At 39.6% G+C, this 22,129-nt stretch overlaps 1 protein-coding gene across 18 annotated transcripts in view; it reads right to left on the reverse strand.

The window, feature by feature from the left end:
* The window catches only part of LOC1279347 (metabotropic glycine receptor), a 67,175-nt gene that overhangs the window by 38,448 nt on the left and 6,598 nt on the right, over positions 1-22,129 (reverse strand). For 17 of the 18 annotated variants that reach the window (XM_061659389.1, XM_061659379.1, XM_061659381.1 and 14 more), the window contains one exon: positions 15,259-15,822. The exons of the other annotated variant lie outside the window; for it this stretch is intronic. The gene's annotated coding sequence lies outside the window, so the exon portion shown is untranslated. The remainder of the gene's footprint in view (positions 1-15,258; positions 15,823-22,129) is intronic. 18 annotated transcript variants of the gene reach the window in all.

Below are 22,129 nucleotides of genomic sequence, written 5' to 3' on the forward strand. Positions count from 1 at the left end.
TGCTCCTTTCAAGCACCTGTGAATTGTGCTGAGATCGTGTACTTCTAGCAACCGCGAGCTCGTCTAGCGTTGCTCCTTCTGTTTTGTGACGCAGTGGTGGTGTTGCTAGGGTTGCTATTTGGCGGAACAGTGCAGTTTGCCGTTTGCTCAGGGCAACCAACAACAAGCAACTCGCCCTAATTAAAAGCAAAAGTTTTGAAGTGGCTCTTGCAAAATATCTCAAGTATTTGAATGTTTTAATTGCTTTTATAATACGATTTCAACGGCTCTGCGGCATTGCGCACCATCCCACAATGAGAGGTATATCCATCGGTCTGGGGCTTTTGAAAGCTATGCGAATATTGTTGATGGAATCAGCTGCATTCAACATTCAGGGTAAGTGATTTAGCTTTAGTTAAGATATTTGTTTAGCTTCAGCGTTTGTGCTGAACAAGATCAAGATGCATGTTCGCAGTTTTGTTAAGCGGGAAAACATTAGCCTAAAGATCGATGCTCTGTCAAGAAAGGATCTTGGGCGGACGTTGGGTTGAGTTTAGTGTGGGATTAAAAGATATAGAAGTTAAATATGAGCTGCAAGTTTGTCATTGTGAGAATCTCGATGGCATAGCTCGTCCATTGCGGCAAAAATATTTTCAAGAATCAATCTGGAAAGTCCTGGCCACAGGCCTGGGATAAACATTTGAACATTGATTGTCCAAATTTCTCAGAGTATTTTTGATTTTGATCAGACTATCAACATTCATTTTCAATACCCGAAAATTCATTTTCATGTCAAAAATGAGATATAATGTGTTTATACTAGTCAAACAGTCCAATAAGCTTGGATGATATTTCGGTAATAGACTCACTGGGCTGGGTAAGAGTCAATGTAGAAGTTAAATAATCGTAGCGAATTAAATGAATCGAGGTCTAGTCGATAATCTAGTCGGCTCCTACAAAGCCAGGACGGAATCGATTCCTGGGTGGTATAAGACGGCCCCACTAATAAGGACTTACGACAAGGTTATCTGGCAGCGTGGTCTCGGAAGCTTATAAGAACCAGCATGGTCGCATAGGTCGTCATGAAAAAAAGAAGAAGTGTTAAATCAAACCATCACGTAGAGTCTGTTTAACACTATTACGAATTAGCTCGTTACCACGGGTTACAATTCACTCACAGCGAATCAAATGAGTCGTGTGTTAAATGATTTTTTATTGATACAGAATGCTTACTTTCTTACTTACTTATCTGGCGCTAAAACTGCATTGCGGCTTTCGCCGCTGTCAAGGATAAATACAATACATTTCACAAGCACAAAATAAAAATTGAAGAAAAAAAAAATGAGATTAGAGAGAATACCCGGAAAAAGGTATTGTAAAGATGAAGTGAAAAAAGTGTCATTTTAATTGTTTAATCTTCTTCTCCTCTCGCGATGAATAAATCGAAACGGAGTACAAAACCACTGCCAGAGTCTCACTCAGGAAAAAAGATAAATAATCAAACAAATAAGTCGATAACGCAGGCTTGGGGCAACTGCAGTTGATTGCAACTCTTTAGAAGGAGAAGAAGCTCTATTGAGGAAACAACTTGTTGGAATAATTAATTAGCACCTTCGTTACTATAAAGCCGTAGACTTAGTAAGTCTGTACAGGGCCACAATTTCTGCGTTTTCGATGATTATACGATTAGAGACTAATATATTTGTTTCAAGTTGATGGTTTGAGGTCAAGTAAAGTAGGTTTGAATTAAGACGAAAACGCATAGGAGTTACCGCAAAATACATAATACTAAAACAAATTGATCCTTGCATTACTTACTTACTTATCCGGCGCTACAACCGCTTTGCGGTCTTGGCCTGCCTCAGGAGTGTCCGAAACCGCTCACGGTCTCGCGCCTTCGTCTGCCAGTCCGTTATCCCGGCCTTAATGGCGGACGCTTCCACGCCATCTTGCCACCTCAATTTGGGCCTACCACGCCTCCTCTGTCCTTGTGGACGGCCTAAAAAGACTTTACGGGCTGGGTCGTCCGTTTCCATGCGTATAACATGGCCAGCCCACCGGAGCCTGGCGAGCTTTATACGCTGTACGACAGTGAGGTCGCCGTACATCTCGTATAGCTCGTCATTATAGCGGCTCCTCCATTGTCCTTCCACACATACGGGGCCAAGTATCCTTCTGAGCATCTTCCTCTCGAACGCGGCTAAGAGGGTTTCGTCAGATTTGGACAGTGTCCATGTCTCAGAGGCGTATGTGAGCACTGGTACTATATAGGTACTATATAGTCCCAGCTTCGTCCGTCGCGACAGGTTCTTTGAGGTGAACTGCTTTTTCAGGCTGTAGAATGACCGGTTGGCAGCCAGCATCCTTGCGCGCAACTCAGCTTCCATGCTATTGTCGTTGCTGACCTTTGATCCCAGATAGGTGAATTGTGGGACGACTTCAAAAGTGCATTCACCTATCTGCACGTCACGCCTACGTAGATTCTGATTATTTGTTGGCGGGCCCGCTGATGTTGCCACCATCAGTTTGGTCTTTGCCTCGTTTATCTGCAATCCGAGGTTCTCTGCCGCCTGCTCGATCCCTTGGTAGGCTTCTGCTACATAGGAGAGCCGCAGACCAATGATGTCTATATCATCAGCGTATGCCAGGATCTGGGTTGACTTATAGAAGATGGTTCCCGTAGTCTCCACCCTCGAGTCACGGATGGCTCTCTCTAGCGCCAAGTTGAATAGGAGACAGGCAAGCCCGTCCCCCTGGCGCAGACCCTTGGTGGTAGCAAAAGGTCCTGAGAGTTTTTCATCCACCCTAACCTGGCATGTGACGTTGGTCATAGTCATTCTAATTAGCCTTATCAGTTTGGCCGGGATTCCAAAAGAGCTCATAGCGTCGTACAGTTTTACCCTGGCTATGCTATCGTATGCGGCTTTGAAGTCTATGAAGAGATGGTATGTGTCGTTTTTGTATTCAGCCATCTTCTCCAAGATCTGGCGCATGGTGAAGATCTGATCAGTGGTTGATTTTCCGTTTCGGAATCCTCTTTGATAGTTTCCTACTATCTCTTCGACGTGCGGGACAAGGCGATCCTGAAGGATCAGGGAGAATATTTTATAGGCGGTATTCAACACCGTAATACCCCTGTAGTTGTTGCAGTCCAACCTATCTCCCTTCTTGTATATTGGGGTAGATGATGCCGAGATTCCAATCACAAGGCATCGATTCGCCTTGCATTACAGAGTTAAATTTTTATGAGTTTTTAGTCTATCTAGTGAAAAATTCATACAGTCAAGAAAACATAAAAAAAGAAAAAAGATGAGGTGTTACAAAATGGTCAATTATGATCAGATTTTGCTTGTCAATGTTTTAACGTGTGCTTGAGAGATATTTAACCCTTTGACAATCTCGTGATTTTGCAAAAATGGATCAAAAAATTTTCAACAGTTTTCATCTGAGATTTTGAAGAACTACACTTAACGAATGCTAAAAAATGGTTGAAGTCGATATTCTTGGTATTATATGGTATATTAAAACATGCTTGAAAGTGATATTGCTTGTAGTGACAATAAATCATTCAAGTATTGTTTTTTTTTCAAGACTTATGGATTGCATGCTTTCAGCAGTGTTGCGATTTTAGTAAGTTTATCGCATCACGTCTGCAGTTAACATGTCTTGAATAAAATTGTTTTTTAGAATTTAAGTGCAGACAATAACATCAACCATATCGTAATCGCTCGTGAGTCATCACACAACTGTTCCACAACGCCGCGCGACGAAGAACGCAACAAAAATGGGAAAAAATCAGCTTGAGTTCACTCGGGCAAATCACTACAAAAGCGATCCGCTTCTCCGAGATAGACTTGGGCAAAACACTGAATGGGGTAAAATAATTTGGTGTACAAAATAAAAACTAAAGAATCGAATGTTAAAGAGGACAGCAAAAATATTCAGTAGTCTCCGCGTTTTTACGTTACCATTTCTTTTGTACCCGTCTTTCTTTCTCTCTCTATATCTAGCGTGCTGCAAACAAAATTATAACTCCAGCTGTCTCGAAACTGTGCAAACATAATTTACGCTCCCAGCACAGCTAGGCATACAAAGTATGGCACAAAATCGGGTATCCCCACTCACACAAAGCAAAACTAATTTACCCGATAGCTTTCCGTAGCAATGTGGCCACTGCTGAAGCTACTTGTTGGAGGGGTGGTGGAACCATAAAACGTTTTGTGTTAATTATTCCACTATCGTAATCATCTGCTTGCATGCTCATCATAAAAGAGAGCCACTCGACATGAAAAAGGGCACACAGTGAGCATGCCTCGAATCAACTACCCACGTCCCGCTGTCCCTCTCACCGCACTTTTTCCACACACATTATAAAGCTGAGGGAGGTACTCAAAATTTTATCACTTTAATTAGTGAAGCTTTCGGCTCGGGATACAACCTTCCCGAATAGCTGCGTTGCTGGCACCGTTGTCCTGCCCAGATCGATAAAGTTTCGTATTGTAAAATCTGATATCCCAGCATGGCAAAGGAGCATGAATGGAAGGCTGGATTGAGAACAGTTCGTCGGAATGGCCATGGTCAAACGGTGACAGATGCTATGTGACAGTACAAACTGGCGCAGCAAACATTCCTCGGAAATGGCCAGCTACTACGCCCAGCACGTATCGTTGTCATTGATCATCCGGCTTAGTTTTGTGTGGTTTTCTTTGGTGGCTTACGGAAGGCTTTTGCTAAAAAGTTGGATTATCATACCGTGCTATGCTGGCGGAACGTTTAGCGGAACAATAGATGTCTAGCTGACAAAATCTGCACGATACGGCCGAAAACTGTCATTGTGGGTTGGCAATGTATCGCCTAAATCAGGATCTCCATATGTTTGACCAATGTGGTGAGTGGCTGCCAATTGTTGAACCGTACTCTACTGAATGCAATTGTGGATGGTTGGATTTTTTCCAACTCCACGTCAAATCAGGCAGATAAAAATTCATTGTTCTTTCTTAATATGATGGATTTTCGTTTTTTGACTAGCGCCGAACATAGCAAATGAGTAACAAAAAGGTAAAAAAAGAAGCAAAATAACGAATGAGGAGCAAATTCTTCTCCATTGCAAGGACATTGATTGGATGGATATGGTTCGCCTCCGATGCAATCGTTGACGGATGAATGAAAAAATGGTAATCCAACTGGAATGACAATTCCCGCAATTTATCTCATCAATCGCCCGGCTGATGGCGAACGTTTCGTTCCTGCTGAGCTAGGGATTTGGCCACAACTGTGAAGCTACGATAAGATTAGCATTGTAGTTGAGTTTGTTTTAATTCCATTCCGTACGCTCGCGTTTTGTCGTTTATCTTTGGTTTTTTCTGTGTTCGAAAAGCGTGCATTTGATCGCTGTTTCCAATCACTGCGAGGCACTGCGAGGCACTGAGATGCTGAGCCGATTACAATCAGATTTTTATCGAATCGACACACTGTGTCCTGTGTTACTTCGTTCTGTGAGTCTGTGTGTTTTATCAATATCGTTCGATGATTTCAGTACATGTGAACATTTTACAGCTAGCTGGAAAATGATATCTTGATTGGAGGAAATCTATTTCGATGTTGATTGTTTTAGCACGATGGGCTTAGTTGATGATTTGTTCTGTTGTTGTTGCTAGAATTCCGTTTGGATGGAGTACGATATTATAAACTTAACATAATAAAACTAATAATAGATTTATTTATCATTTTTCGTGGTAGAAAAATAGTTCAAATTAAGTTCAAATAATAGTTCAAACATTAGGAAACGTGAAAAGATACGCTAAGAATTATTTTGCAATGTTTTTAATTTAGCATGATTTAACTCACAGTGAATGAGTTAGACGGTTGAGTTAAATCTTGAACTCACTCTTGAAGAGTTTAATCTCCGTATCGAGCAATAACTCATTCACTATGAGTCATTACAGTGAGTCGTTATGCACATCAATATTTTTACCCGAGCAAACGTTTTGACTGAGTAATAAAACAAGTTCACCAGAATTTTGATCAGACACATACAGTGGCCGGCAGAATAAAGTGGCCACTACTTACAATTTTACACTTTTTACATTTTTTCCGTAAAAAATGAAGTTATTGTACTGCTTTATTTTTTGAAACATTGTTCGTGATATGCTTAAGAATGCGCAGTACCATAGCATGACAAAAATGAGAAGTTTGCTTAAAGAAAAAATATTTTTTCTAAAATTGATCAAAATCACTGTGCCAAAATAAAGTGTCCACTTTATTCATTCTACAGAAAATATTTTTTCTGAACAAATATAACACCAAACTTATAATTTGTATGCGTTCCTCTCGCATTCTTTACATGTTCGATGATCTTTGCCATAATTTATTTTGTTTTTTATCTGCACATATTTGGCATTGGTTCTTCCTAAGAGTATTTCAGAGCTTTAACATATTTTGTTTTTCTTAATCACGTCATTTTCACTATATTTGCATTAAAATTTGCATACTAAATCTCGATTGAATAAAGATTAAGAATAACTGGGAGCCATTAAAAAAAAATTATTCGATTTGATTGATAAATTCCTTGAGACGTCTTGAACTTGAGTCGTCTTCCTGTTGTAACATCAATTTATTTACTAACTCCGTATTTTTCACAGAAAACAGATAAATTCACACAGGATGCTTGTATAGGTATTAGCTTTCATTATGCCGTCGATTCAAATCATGCTCCCCACTTCTCGTATAGAAATCCCCTCCTTGGTCATCACATTGCACTCTTCATACATATTGGTTTGTTGGATCGCGTCTACTTATTTTTGAACATCTGTTCTAATTTGGACTCATCTGTCCAAATACCAGTTTTTCATCAATCTAACGATATATCTGCATGTTCTTGATCATATTGAAGCCAATTGGCTTTGTTAGTCTTGCTGTAGCTCGGGCGAGGAAGTTGAAGGACGCTACATCTAACGGGCAGTAAATTACGAAAATTGCAATGTGATAGCTAGGGGGTGTTTCTCTTTAGGAGTAGCAGGAAAACTGGTGTGAATCGAAAGTACAACTATGGCTGATACCTTTTTTAACATTCTTCATCAATACTTTGGGATATTTCTTAAAAAAAAATGGGGTTTGAAAACTAAAAACATGTTCCTACAGGCTAACATCTCAACACACACAATCAATACAAAATTCATTTCTCAACTAGTATCGTATAAAACACCTTGCATGTCCTCCATGAAGTCTAAATTTTTGTTCCATCGAGAATTTGTGGCAGATTCTATGTGCGAAGGTGGATAAAACTGGTGTCACACACAAATAAATTTAAATTTAAAGTTCTTGATAACGCTTAAGAAGAACCAGATGCAAAAACTAGATGCAGAACTAGATAAACCTTTAAAAATTAGAAAAAAAATACGCCAACGATCCTCGAACATGTAAAGAATGCGAGAGGAACGCGTATAAATTATAAGTTTGCTGTTATATTTGTTCAGAAAAATATTTTTTGTAGAATGAATAAAGCGGACACTTTATTTTGGCACAGTGACTTTGATCAATTTTAGAAAAAATTTTTTTTTCTTTAAGCAAACTTTTCATTTTTGTCATGCTATGGTACTGCGCATTCTTAAGCATATCACGAACAATGTTTCAAAAAATAAAGCAGTACAATAACTTCATTTTTCACGGAAAAAATGTAAAAAATGTAAAATTGTAAGTAGTGGCCACTTTATTCTGCTGGCCACTGTATGTGCTCAAGTAGAAATGTGTGAATGATGAATAAGAACTACTCGAATCAGGAGGCACCAAAAAAACAGCATATAAGATAATGAAATCTATACCAAATGATCATCGTCTGATTTACGAAGTTTTGTCGTCTGAATTTCCCCAGCAGAAGTGATTTTTGCTACCGGAAGCCACTGTTTTGTAAAATGTAAACGATAAAAAGCTCAATAAAAATAAAACAACAATGCTTATTTTTTTAATGAATTGTTGCTCAAAACGGACATCGAATCGAAAAAAGCTCAACTTCCAGGACGCCGATTTTTCCGCTAAATAAGGCATGAAATATTATTTCCGCCAGATGTCCAAATGCCTTAGTTTAACGCAGTAACATGCCGAATTATGTGCGGAGGAGTGGTGGTCGAAGATGAGAACTTTTTCGAAACTGATAAAATGTCAGACAGCGTAATCGTTTTTTGAGATTGAACGAGGATAACTTTGTGGTCCAGTGTAAAAAGGTGCCTTTGTAGGGTTTTTATTTATTTTTCACGTCCTACACGCCTGTTTTGCGCTGATACAGCAAAACAGAGCAAAATACAGCGATTGTGTGCGTACGGTATTTTAACGGTAGTGGTTTCGTATAATTTTTCATAAATACACGTGTCAGACAATATCAGGTACAGTTTGAGTTCAAATGCACAAAGATCCCCAGCAATTAATATGTATTCTTCGTAGCAAAATAAAGTGATGCCTGTTTTAATATTTACAAACATTAACATGTATGTCATATGTTTGATATACTCGTGAAAGCCTTCTTTACAGGCACAACGTTTCCTAAAATTGACGCAACGCAGTATAAAGTCACTTGTGTAGTACAGGTTAACATTAATTTTAAATCATCAAAATTCTTATCGTAATAGCACGCGTAGCATATTCTTGTTTTTCTCCGGGAACAATTCACGTAGTACCGGCTAGTAAAATTATTAAAAACTTGGAAAATGGAATCAAATGTTCAGTTGAATGAGCGCGCCCAACATAGCCCAACAGCCAGTGGCAGTTTGTAAAGTTTACGCAAATAAACTAAACGCAAAACGATTCATTCATTTCCGGCCCGTTTCACTGCTGATCCCTATCAATTTTCAACCAAAACCAACATCGCTCGGGGAGCTTTTTTGGACTGGGAGAGGAGGGGGTAATAGATTGAAACAACGGCAAAGAGAACTGCAAACTTTACCCCATGTTCTTACTGTTGCGATGTTACAATACGCACGCCCCTTACATTCGCGGTCGCGGCTGATATTTCTTCAATCTCACGTTGTAGATGCCATGGGCCTGGTTGGATGCCAACTTCTAAGGAGAAACATTTTATGCAAGCACATGAAAATTCATTTTTCCTCCACCTTTTTGCTGTCTAACTTGCCGTTCACGATGGTTCTCAAGTGTGAGCTTCAGGCACCGTTTTGCTTTTTGCTGAAATAAAGGATTGAGGTGCGAGGTCTCGTACGTGTGCACGCACCTTTTTTTAAGGTTGAAGGTGATGAAAAATCTTCAACATATAAAATCAATCAACAGTGGGTTCAAGGCAAGAATGATTTTTTTACGGCTTTTTGAGCGAAGTGAAGTATCTCTGATGCCACTGAGGAGAGATTTTCTGCCGAGTTATTGCCGGTATATTTCATCGCCTCCAGTTGGCACATCCCATCACCATCCGCAATTCTGCAATTCGTCATAAAAGTTGTACAACATGCGTCATAGACAAACGCTCACGTCATGACATTCTTGGAGATGGTGGTGGTGGGATATATGGTACATATATAATAGAAATAAGTATAATACCATAGCCGCTCGATTCTGGTCTGATGTGATGAATAAATTGAAAACCTTCCATGACAGTTAACTCTCTTGTGTTACTTTTAGCGAATAGCCTTTGTTGTGATACGAAGTAAAATAATGAGACCTTTATTTATTTAGCTTGATAACGTGTTTAGAGGTTTAACAATAGAACAATACTTGTTGCTTAGAGTGACGTGCAAGAAATTTGTTTGGAATAATATCCTTAAAACTAAAGTTTGATTTCACATGAAGTTTCGAAAAGCCTACACCTCGGTAGATGAAGTAAATGATTATTTACTTTAAGTTATTTGTTTGTATTGATAGAGCTTCTTTACGGTTGTAAAAGCCTTGTCGTGTGCTAGGAAATGTTGACTTAATGGTAGCAGTCTAATGATAAGCTCTATATGAATACCCCAATATTCGAGTCAAAGATTCATTTAAATTTAGAAAATTCTGTGACAGTGACTGCCAGTGGAACAATATTCATCATCTGGCTAGTATTTTCAAACTCAATTGACACTTGCGTTATGTCATTTTGGATTTCGTTAATTGTGTCTACAAACATATAAATTACAAAATTGATTTATTTAGTTTTTTCTGTACGAAATGAATTATAAAATTTTACATTGAGTTTTACAAATCGATTTGTTTACTTTTTATGTAAGAAATCAATTATATTTTATTCATAAACTTTTCAACAACAATTGGAATAGTCTTTTACATTTCTTCAGTAAATATGTTTGCTTCAGCGAATATATTCAATTATATATTAACTAACCGTGTCTGATCGAACCTCCGACTAAAATCCTACATGCACTCTACAACGGGTGAGAAGCTGCAAAAAGGTTGACAACCACTGGACTAGATTAATGGTTTTGTATGGCGTGTTGAAATTATTTAAACCGCCCACTTTCAAACTCTATTTACAATAATTGGCTTGTATCGTTAAACCTTCCATCAACTGTTTCTCTAATTATCTATATGTTTTAATGTCGGAAGACGTTAAATTCTTTGAGAGACTCGAACCTTGCATCACTATAATTATTGTTAATTTCTATGAATTTAGTTATAGCGATTAAATAAAACGAGTGACAATTTTCAGTTACCTATATAAATTATTTTAAAATGGTCATACAAGAGTTCTCCAGGCAGTGAAATGATAACCGTATCGAGCTTAGCAGGTTTCCAAGGCCATACAGCTCATGGAAATAATGTAAGCTTAAAGTACAAATAATACACTCTTTCCAAACCCGAGCTGTATAATGCCGAGCTGTATATGTGTATGCTGTCTGATTATATGAGTAGTCCTTTCTTGCTCTCTCTGTCTGTGTGTTCTTTGCCTTGCATTTGTGACCTCTATCCCGGTTTACATTCATCATGAAAGTGATATGACTATGGCTTAGTAATTACAACTTTTAATCTCCATTCACCCCGTTGCGCCCAGTTTTTCCCTAATACGTAAGATAACATACAGGCTGTGGAACATTACGAAAGTTTTCATCCCTTTCCAACGCTTGATGTGGCTACCAACTGAAAGCAGTTTCTTTGCTTACGTCTTTAAAACAACACATACGCACACACACACACACACATCAGCAAACATAACGACACACTTGTGTGGTGTTTGGTACCGGGTGATCCGTCGTTCCTTGTTGTACCTTTGCGCAAATATTTGATAAATTGTTCTCCCGAGCCAGGTGGCCAGGGATGGGGAGCAGTCGTACTGGTTTACTGGCACTCACAGGCCCCCGGGGGCTTTTCTTTGCTATGTCAACGGTCAACGTTTTCATTTACATTAAAAGCTTGATTGCTTTTGGGTCGTTTACTCGTTCGGGTTGTATGCTATTGCTGAGGAATAACAACGCGTGATGAATCAGTATTAGATGCGTTTTAATCTCTGCGCCTTACTTCTTGTTTAAAGTACGGAAGTGTTGCAAGGTGTATGTGTGTGTGTATGTTTTGTGTGTATCGCAGTTTCCGATGGCTCATAAAACAACGGCCGGACGTGGAAAGCGAACACCCTTGCAGCAGGATATTACAACGCTGATCTTGTTAAATCTAATGAAATCGAAACGGAACCAACCGCAGGGCGAACGGTAATGGTTGCGTCTCGCGTACCATAATTTATAGGATCTATGCAAATTAACCATCGCAAGAAAAGCATAATGTGATTGGGGCCAATGGATTGGTGCCGTGCGAGCCCACGGCGTTTGAAATGGGCGTTTGGTACGTGACAAATGGGGCCAAAAAAGCATCTTACGAAATTGAGTTTTTCTACGGCATGTTTTTCGGTAAAAGTAATAGAAAATTATGTAAAACCCCTGGCAGAAGCCCCGTTTGCATGGGGCTTGGAAAAGGGAAATCAATTATGTTTAGTCTGTATGTTGTATGTTACCGAACACGGGAAATATGTAAATGTCAATTTAGTAGAAACAACTTTTTCAGGAAACGTCCAGCGTTATCAGCTATTAGGTTTTGTTTTTATCTATCTATGAGGTATGTTTGAAATATAACTCAGTAGATACTGTTGATGTGCAGCACAACTATACATTTGCACAGCCAAGTGTAACCGAATTCGCGGTATGCATTGATCACGGTCAACGCTTGCGGCATTGCACATTTGAAACTGCAAAATAGGGTTTACCATCTTTCATTGATCTGATCGCATTCGTTCCGGTGGTTCCATTTACATAGTTTTTATTATTCAAACTCAACCCCCTTCACCTCCGTCACGTGGGAACGTGGAATGTAAACGTGGGATTGCTGTGAGTGTTTTTGTTATCCAAACTTTGTGTGCGCATGTATGGTGAAACCGGAAAATCCAGTGTCACTGTCAACGCACGCTTATGACTATGTGTGTGTGTGTGTGTGTAATCCGTACGCCCGAACACGACAAACGTACGAAGCTAGCAGGGAAAGATCTTTCAGACTTTGGATGCTGCGATGGTGGTGTTTCTTGGCAAAATCGTCTTACAGTGGATAAATCCGCGGACGTGTATCCGAGAAAAGGGGAATGGCGAGCTTCATTCATATTCATAAGCGAGGTTCGAAGCGGCAAAGGACGAACGACGAACACGTAGTGGAGCCAACGAGCAACTAACAGTAAAACGGATGTGAAACGATTGCCATGCCTTCATTATCATTTCCATAAAAAAACCCTTTTTGAAAGGATCGCATTGCATGTTTTCTGCTTTGCTTGCTGACGTCCGTGGACCACATGTCACATCCGGTTGTTAGCAGCGTGGTCGTGGCATTGAGCGAGCGGCTGGCCGAGTACGTTACTACTTGATGTAGGGTATAGGAAAAAGTGAAAGGAAATAATCATTTCATTTTTTTAAATTAAAATATATTTTGTTGTTGTAAAAGGAAGTTAGTGAAGGAAAATTAAACATGGAAATTATATAAGTGCAATAATACAATTTTATTTTTAAATAAACAATTGGCCGTAATACAAGCTGAGTCAATGTTTCAAATATTTCTCCAATGACTGCAGTGTCGAATCATACTTTCATGTTGATCTGTTCTCATGAATTTAAGATGTAATTTTAAACCCCAAAAATGTAATTGAATAAAATATTGAACAAAATTTACGACCGTACGATGAATTTTTTTTTTTTATTTACGACTGTATTTCAAATGAAAAAAAGTTTCTGTATCGCCTGTTATCGACGTCACACGCTCAATTCCCCGAGTTTGGCTGAAAACGTTACTTCATACTACTTGGAAGCATTTTGGAAATGTTTGAGAAATACGCCTGAAGAATGGTTTTGCTCGAAATATGATGCCATTTTGTCAATCACTTGCTTACACTAACATTTACTTGTAGTAGCTTTTGTTTTGTTTTTTTCCTTTCTAACACTGATACCTAGAGCAAACATCTTGACCTTTTGTTTAAAAATCCCACAACGATTCGCTACGGGAACAACCGCCCAGGTCCAACTTAGTTTCCCGGCATGATCATTTTCAGCTTTTAATAACAACAAACTTTCGTTTCTTCTCATCGCACAACATAAAGTATGGAAAGTGTGTCCGGCCTTCCCACACAAACAACCACGCTAAAGAATGGCGCCTCTGCGCCCAAAGCATGGCAAAATTGGAGTGTGAATGAAATGGGATTGGGTCAAAAAGAGAAAAAAAGCGTAAGCGTGAAAAATGATCCATTTCATTATCACTACGCGCTTTACTGCTCGCGACGTAGCACAGAACCGTACTCGTGCTCGTTAAAAGGCGGCAAAAATCCGGGATTGGGTAATTTCTGCCAAGCAAGGAGCGTGGCGAACCATTGCCATTTTGGAAGCTTTGGTTGAGTTAGATGAAGTTTGTACTAACCACTCTCACGAGTTCATGGCAGTAAATTGTTAGATAAATCATAATACACTTCAGTCGAGCAAAAGTAAGCAATGAAGATTCCCAGGCAGCTTCTCAGTGTTTATTCTACCACTATTGCAACGGTTGATGCAAGGCAGGTTTTGTTCATCTTTGTGCGCATCAAACGCCGTCCATTGCAACATGCACAGGCAGAGTATGACCTACATTTCGCTGCTCATTGTTTACATACTTTTACTTCGTTCGTGTAAATAGAAATCAAGTAAATGATTGGCGTAAAACACTCCTTTTCCGCTAAAGAATAGACACCAACCACTTCCGAGTGCGTTTACGAGCGCACATTATGATCATCGTCCATTATTGGCACAATGGTTTGCAGGCTAGAAATCATGAAAGCAAGGATAGGACACGCATCATTGGCTTGGTTGTGATTGTGCGCTGGTAATAAAAGATGTTGCGATTTGTTTACGCAAAATACTTGCAAACAAGTCGTAATTCGGAATAAAAACGAGGGCGTGCGGGATCGGCGCAAATAATCCGTAAACCTTTCGTTATGATTCATTAAAAGCAATTTTCGATCTTGGCACCGTTACGAGATGGACGTGTTTGGGTACGAGGCCCCTTGTTGGTGCATCTCGTTCAACCGATGCCAAAATAAACATAAATTAAAGGAGATCACCACGGATCCGGGGCGTGGGAATGGGGGAATGAGGTTTAGCAGGGCGCAATAAAATACGCTCCCACTGCTCCTCGTTTCGACTCCCTGCGGGGATTGATGGTTCTGAACGATGGAATGATTATTTTTACTATTGCAATCGTTTTGAAATTAGCGTGGAGACGTTTGGCCACGTGCTTTCCCAGGAAAGGTTTTTGTTGGATGAACCCTTAAGGGAGGTGATTTGAGTTGCTTTGTGGTTATCAAAATTCCTTCCCATCATTTGGAATAATGATTATAGTAGGACTTAAAAAGCCTCCATGCACATTTGTATTATATTGCATGTATAATGGGAGAACGTTTGCTAACATTATTAAAATTGAATTGAAATAGAATTGAGTTGGAAGTTATGTTATGGTTTTTTAGAATATAGTTCATTAAACATATAGCCGAAGTACGCACTTTATGTTGGTTGCTTTTTTATCTCTCTTTTACTATATTCTTTGTAGTGAAGGATCCAGTCAGCAATTATTATGTTTCTGTCTTTTTTTAAACAAGCGCTACGAGTTCGAGATAGGGGGTTTCATTGGCAAATAAATAAAACCGTCCAACCTCTCTACCAAGCGGTTCAAATCCAAACACTCATCATACTCGGCTACGGAAATTCCGTTTAAAATCAATAGGGGAGCAACTTACACGGGTTACACGAGAGGTAACCAAACGACAGAATGAGAGAAAAAAGGTGGGAAAAGAAAAACACTTACCCTCTTCACGCTCGATCCGACGCTAAGGTCGAGCCACTTGTTGAACCGACCGCAAGCCGTCCACTGTCCAGCGGTGTCGGCATCGTTACCGGAATTTGATTTATTTTCGTACGATGTATCTGTATGTTTTCCGAAAGTTTTACGAGAAGCCAAACGCTGTGCAACGCTGACCCGCTCTCGAGTGGATACTGTTCTTGGATGGCGGCCGACGAATGGGTGTTCTTTTTTTTACTGCCCTCTGGAATGTGTTTTATGAACCATATACGAGCACCTCACCGAGTGTAGACAAGATTTTGAAGTCACCTTCGATATTGCCACGAGGTCGATCGTCGCTGTTTCACGTGGGTTATTCCAATTTTTATGAACACACTTGTAGATGAAAGTGTTGCGTTTGGACTGAACACATTTATGCACGCACCACTCGTGTATCAGGTTTCGTTGTTTCGAGAGATAGTAGTTGAGAATGGAAAACACGTGTCGAGAAAAGAGCACATGGTGCAAAAACGACCGCAAATACTCTTCTTCGTATTGCTACTAATAATCCGAACGATGAAGGTTGTATATCTGTAATTGGAAAAGAAAAGTAAGAAGGGCCTTTCAGTAATGAGTTCAATGTGATGCAAAAGATGAAATAGAAAACATTACTGAAGCGTTTGAAGTGGCGAAGTTAGTAACAAATTTGCATTTATGATTCACGCAATAACGTTGCCACAGTGGTTAAAGATTGACGTTGTGTTTATCATCAATCAGCAGAGTCTTGCGTGAATGCTGTATTTGATTTCGAAACGATGCTCGTTAGTGATAATCATAACAATAAAGCGCGTCGTGTATTCCTTTTCCTACTTTGCTGGCATCAAATTGGCCTGATCCGATTCTTGGCGTAATCTTAATGTGTATCTTCACTCAAAACACATTTGTGCGAAAAGGGGAACGATAACTGTTGTGCCGTCGCTCGACAGTCGAACCATCGGCACGGTTCTTGAATAGCAAAACAGTAGAGTGAAGTCGAGGCCATTGACATGGTACTCTCACAGGATGCATCATGCCCTTTCGACGTTGGCCTCAATTTCAACGTACACACACACACATGACGCTGGGGGAAAGAGGGAAGGAGTTAGTGGTGCAGTTCGAGGTTCATGGTGATGATTCTGCAACACTAACCGTGAGCTAGCGTTAGCAATATGAATTTGGGGAGAAAGAGTCGCAAGAAAAAAACCAAAACAACACTGGTGAAATATTGGTGGTAAGCCCCCAAAAGCTCAAGCTGGTAAGGATAGTAGAGGTGTATGTAGAGCACGTATGACCCAATATCCTTTCCAATCGGAGTCGATTTTGTTATTACGCGAGCATCATCACTTTGCTGGCGATCGTCTGGCTTACGGATAGAGCCCCACGCCTTGAGCCCTTCAATCGAAGTGGTTCTGATCGGTTTTTGTGTGCGTGTGTGCGCAGACTACCCTGAAAACAATCAGGGAAAATATGTGACCAAACACTGACACGGATGGTACGTGAAGGACCGGGTCAGATGAGAGGGTAAATGATAGTGACGTGAATCTTGATAACTGCTAATTTCAAGATGTTGCCTGTTGCCCTTGTCTCCGTGTTGTGGGGAAACGAGAAGAAGAGATGGTCGGTCAGTATTTGTGGTAATACAGTTGAGTGGTAGTTGGTCCTTAGAGCAGATGTGATACCCTGCTCGTATGAAGTCAATTATTTGGATGTCGTACGAGGTTGCGTAAACATGCACTCATGGTACGCATGTAGGAAGGCATTTTTGTTTTCTCTCATCTTTTTCTGCATAGTATGCTGAAAAAGTTTGATTATATTTTTATAAATGATATTTTGGATACATTATAATGAGTGATGAGTTGCACATTGAGTATTTACCTATAAGAAATCCATCTTAAAAAAAATAAAGCATCAGTTTCAGAAAGACTCTTTTTCTGCAATAAAACTCCACATCTGGGGTAACGAAAGACGAACAAACAGAAAGGATTACACACTTAGTTGGTGGGACGAATTTTTATCGTGGAATTGCAAACACAAACGTCCCACCAGACAAAATGATATTCCTAGCAATAAGGTTGTACACAAATCTCGGGAGACCAATTGAAGCATCCATTTTGCCATACGGTTTCTTAGAAGTACTGACTATGAAGAATTCAGCAGGCTTTTAGTACTGTGAGGTTAGGCTGAAAGACCGTAAGAAAACATTAGCTTTCTTGGGAAAGGATTCAACATAAGGCCTACAAGGACGTTGACATTTGGCAACATGATTTTCGATCGTTTATTTGTAATGAGGGTGAAACCTGTCCCTTGACAACCCTTTTCGATAAAGAGCCAATAAACTGTCAAAGGTGAAGGTGACTTTGCTTGGCAAATCCGTTACATCTGTAGGTTTTGTGTTGTTGTGTTGAAAAGGACACAGACACGTGGAGCTTCGTAGGTCAATGGCGATGATATAGGGATTAATTAAAAATAAATATAATGATTGGATTAAAAATATACAAAAGGGATTAATCAAATTAATGTGATTTCAATAAAATATTTGCTATTCTACGATGATATATTCACTTCATAGATCTGTATCGAAATACAAAATGTTTGAGACAACGATTTTACAAGATAATGTCGAGATCTTACCCGATTTTTCGTGAAAGTGGTCTATTGTTTTGAAATGTTTTCGCACAACAACAGTTTGTGTGGCAAATTGAGGGGCATTTCTATAATAATCGATTTCTTATGTTGGTTTTAGTATGTTTTAGAACAGTGCTCTCCAACCTTTTTAGGATATCGGACAACTTGACTTTAAAAATATATTTGCCTCGACTCACAGCTATTGAGGGCTTATAATTTTCAGGCTTATTTTATAACTTTTTGATAAAAAATATGTTTAAATCTTATTCTAGACATGTCTGTTGAAAGTGTAATTTTGATTAATCATAAAAATTGCACGATATGTGTTGTAAAAAGCTATTCTTTAAAAAATCAATTATTTCACGGATTTTTTTCTATGAACGCCACGGACTACAGGTTGGAGAACACTGTTTTAGAGGACTTAGAACGAATCTAAACGACAAAATTGATAAATAACTTTGTCTGAATTGTAATTATTTAGTCTCATGATTAAGAAATAGAAAAATAAAAATTATTATTTATTTAATGCATAACTGCAGTTGAATAGATGACAAAGATAACTAAAGAATTACATCAATACAGAGTTTTCCAAGTCACGAATGTTTCGAATGTAAACATTGTTATTCTCCGCATGCAAAATGTTGTTCCACATCTATCTGACGTTAAATTTCCATCATAATAATTTTTAAAATCCACAGCATGATTTTCAACATGTCTCTACCTGGATTGAATTTGACAGCTCTTTGTTATGTGTTGAAAATCATGTGTTGAAACTGAAATTTCATTTTGAAGCAAATAAATCATTTGACAGCTGTTGAAAAACATATTGGATGCGGTGAATATCAATGTTTACATTTGAAACTGACTTGGATAACCCTGTAAATCAACAAATGGAAATAAACGAGCATAAAATAAATGAATTAATGTATATACAAAAACATTCGGCCGAAGTCGTTAACACGTTAATTTAAATAAAAATAAAATGAGACATTTATATACGAATTGGAAGATCCAGCAAGTACATGAAAAATAAATAAAATAATTAAAAGATGACGAAACTAAACAATAATGAATGAAAATGTAAATAAATGAATAAATGCAGATCAATAGATGACCCGAATATACAAATGAAAAGATCAATGTCTTTATAGCAAGAGCGATGTAATAGTGTGTTAAAAACAAAATAAAATGTTTCAAAAATGTCAAAACAATTTGTGTTAAATGATGTGAATGGAGGATTATGATGAGGTGGCCGTCTGGTGGAACGCACCCAGTTTAGAACGGGGTCGATATTCGGACCAAGTGTGAGCTGCTCATGAAAATTTATTGCTAGGATTAACAAATCCCCAGACCAATCTAGGAGAATGTCAAAGGAAAAACATAATCCCTGGTCGCATGCTCGGTCTGATCGGATTTGGGATATAGCATCATATCGATTTTTTATTTACAACTGCTTTGAACTATTTTTGCCTCACGCAAAAGCTCCTCTCTATTTCCGGCAGAGCGTTGCAAATTACTTTTCCATCATGTAGAAAATAAAGAGAAAAGGTATACGCCTACCTTTACAGCCGAACGGTTGTTTGTGTTGTTTCCTCCGAGAAGCAATGCGTTCCATTCAGTTGCCGTCATTGTATGCGTGCAGAGAAAATGTGCTCTTCGAGTCCAGAGCGTAGAACGTGGTATCCCGTAATAAAGTGGTTTAGGGCCGATACAAAGGAATAAATCGACGCTATAAATAGGATCAACTCTTCAGCCTTGTTTGATTCCTGGGCAGAGACAGGCTCGACGCTCCAGGAGCGTGCCTCCACAGAGTGCGACGACTAGGCGGATATGAGGTTGCGGTTACTGCAGCTCTAAACCATCCTTTGGTACCGCTATGCGTCGGACAAAGCACTATTGAGTTCGATCTGACCGAGACATCTGTTGCTTTCGGCAACAGTTTTCCGTTCTGTTTAGTGTGCCAGAAGCTTGGAATTGCAATTTTTCCACCGGCACGATGAAATGGCATGCTTATAAAGCACATAAAGTATAGATTTGTTTTCCACGGAACAACCAGCTGTGGTCGGAATGAGATGTAGGGTAATAAATAAAATTGCCGAATGCCGTGAATTCAAAACGTATGTCAACAGCACGCTACAAGAAGGAGAAGCCACTGGTGAAGGGGAATCAGTATAGATGTTAAGGCAAATTTCCACTTTATACTGTTATGAGTACATGTTCCATACACTCTCGAGAATCCGCGAAAAACCGAATCAATTTCCCGAGAAACACACGCCCATACGCTGTCTCTCATTCCGCTTTGATTGTAGGCTCTGAGATCGATAAACCGATGGAAACGTTACTTTGTCAGATCGAGAAAAGGATACCATCAAGCATTTTATCGTACCGCTCCTGCACGTCTTGATTGTGTGTATGGTGCACACATACATAAGCACAGCCGAGTAATAGTGGGCTGGCAGGGATTAGAAATGGATTTTCCAGCGCAACAATCGAGAGAAAATCCGTGCCTAAATCGAGCAGCACACGTGCAGCAATACACTCGGTACAATTTTGCAGTGAGCAAATAGTCATTCGAAACTGAAAATGTGGCAAATGTGGTTGTCGCCTTGCGAGAAAGTCGAAACAAACCCTGGGGATGGAAGTGACACGATAAAAATAAATGGAAATAAAATTACCGATAAACTATCCGGCTAAATAAGAGCTGGCGGAGGGAAGCGCTTGAAAAGGATTCTCATGAGGTTGGGTTACCGGTTTCAGTCTGCACACCACGCCTAGAAACGTTGCTCTCAAGGTTCTTCATTGTTTTCCTAATGGAGACGCCCAGTGTTTTACTCGGCAATTGCACTGTTAGGGCTGGCTTACCCTTCCTTTTTACGGCTGTGAACGTAGCTTTTGAATGAAATAGTCCCATGGTACCAACAGTGCTGTGTGATATTTTGAACTGTTTCGCTCTACCAATATAACCAGCAGGCCCGTTTCTGCAAAGTAGTAAAGTTGTCGCAATAAATTGAGGCATTATCTTAAGGTAAAAATCGTGGGCTTGTGCCCAATTCCTTTGCACATTTTACAACTATTCGTGAATTCTCATTATCACGTCTATGTGTGTGTGTGTTTTTTTTTGTTTTACAAGGAGAGGAAATCTTCGACTCCCGACTCCCGTTGTCGCACGGGTGTGTATGTGTGTGTGAGCTCAGCACTGGCTCGCGAGCAATTAATGAACGAGTTTTACTTTTTGGATTCATTTCCGGCAACGAATTTCTGTGTCGAGTCTTTTGCGCGAGCAAATAATTACACCGTGGCACGGTATCTCATTACGAAGAATGCATATTGGCAAATTAATGACCATTAGCAATCCCGATGCAGAGGGGCACGTGATATAAATGCAAAACATTAAGCGTAAAAACTTTGGTAATGAAGTCGACTGGCATGAGAATTTAAGCAAGAGGTAAAGCCCTTGCTTATGAAATGTGTGGAAAACAAAGAACACTAGGAATTGCCTACTTTTTGTATTAACGAATCTAAACTGGCCAGATTGTTTTGCAGTATTAATAATCGACTTAGTACAAAATTGAACTGCGAAATGAAAGGAAAACGTCCGTAAAAGTGGCCAAAAACTTGTAATAGGATGATTTTCTGGAGCTACACAATCTGCTAATGCCGAGCGGCGTCCGAACGAACGTCAGTGCATTCTCGTTCGCTCAAGCGTAACTAAGTAACTTTTCCACTTAACACAAACTCCCTATGAAGGGCTTTTCCAATGATTTGGTTGCCGGTTAATTGGCAAACATTCGTTTCACGTGCAAGCGCAGGAAGGCGCTACAGGAGGAAAATATGGCCATTAAATAAAGTCATAACCATTTGCTACCTTCGATGACGAGCAGTGGGAAGGGAAGAGTAAGAACGACCCAACGAAGCATTCTTACCCGTCGGCTGGATGCGCGATCACCCTATCTCAAACGGTGCGCATAATTCTGTACTTTTCGCAGGATGTTGTTCAACATCTGTCGCATAGTGAATTTATAGCATTGTTGCGTCTGTGGTGTGTTTCATTGTAAATGAGAAGCGGTGGATCGTCCCAACAGGCATGATTATTTCCCTTCCAGCTGCACTCAAGGGGCGGAACGCAAGAAACTCGTGTAACTGTTTCTCTTAACGGCACACTACACTACACACAACGGCAGTTTGTCTACATAGCTGGAACGAATCGATTCTGGGTAATTGTTGTTTTAAGAGC

Source organism: Anopheles gambiae, chromosome 3 (genome assembly GCF_943734735.2).
Source record: "Anopheles gambiae chromosome 3, idAnoGambNW_F1_1, whole genome shotgun sequence".
NCBI classification, from domain to species: Eukaryota; Metazoa; Arthropoda; class Insecta; order Diptera; family Culicidae; genus Anopheles; species Anopheles gambiae.